Genomic DNA, 846 nt, shown 5'->3' on the forward strand with positions numbered 1-846 from the left:
CAATGCTGTTTATTATGTAGGATGCTAAAAATTTGTTTTTATTTTTAATGTCAAATAAGTTCCTATTTAAAAAAGAAAAAAAAGTGCTTTTTTAGATTACTTATATTCAAATACGATATTCAAATGTCGAACCATATATACGTATCTATATGTTACTCTTGATTAAAATATTTTGAACGTTTATGAAACGCCTGCAATTTATGAAACGATTTGATTTTTCCGTGATTGTAATATAACGGAATATTTTTGGCTGTGCCTGTAAATTATCCATAAATACCTACACTCTTAATTTTAGGTACCATGCTGTAGTAAATGTCAATATTATTTAAAACTACTGAACAATCCAAGCGTTACAACTCGAATAGAGGAGTTGAAGTCATGAACTCTTCTAAATTATGTTGGAAAGTCTGAAATGTGATCAAAAGCCTTAAATGACAAGTTTTAATCCAAAATCAATTCAATGTGAAAAACGTACCAAGACATTGTATATCATAAACCCAAACAATAAACACAATAATATTCAAAAAAACTCACACAATACGGGGGAGGGGGGAAGAGGATCTACTGTAAAAATCAGTAAGGGTGCCATTTATCTTTCCGAAGGTTCCTTCTTTTCACCCCCGCTGTCTGTCTTTTAAAAGGTGCCCACTTTTCACCCTTGTAAAAGGTGCGATTTCGGCTCCGTATTGGGTGTCGCTGGTGAACAAGCGTTTCCCCCCTGAAAGGTGCCAAACGCAACCTGTAGTTTTAACAGTGTATATATATATATATATGTTATCTCAGGACATTGATTTTTATATATTAAGATTACGCCTCAAAAATAAAACATAGAACAAGGATTAAGGG

The sequence above is a fragment of the Uloborus diversus genome, chromosome 7, assembly GCF_026930045.1.
Source record: "Uloborus diversus isolate 005 chromosome 7, Udiv.v.3.1, whole genome shotgun sequence".
In the NCBI taxonomy this organism is placed as follows: domain Eukaryota; kingdom Metazoa; phylum Arthropoda; class Arachnida; order Araneae; family Uloboridae; genus Uloborus; species Uloborus diversus.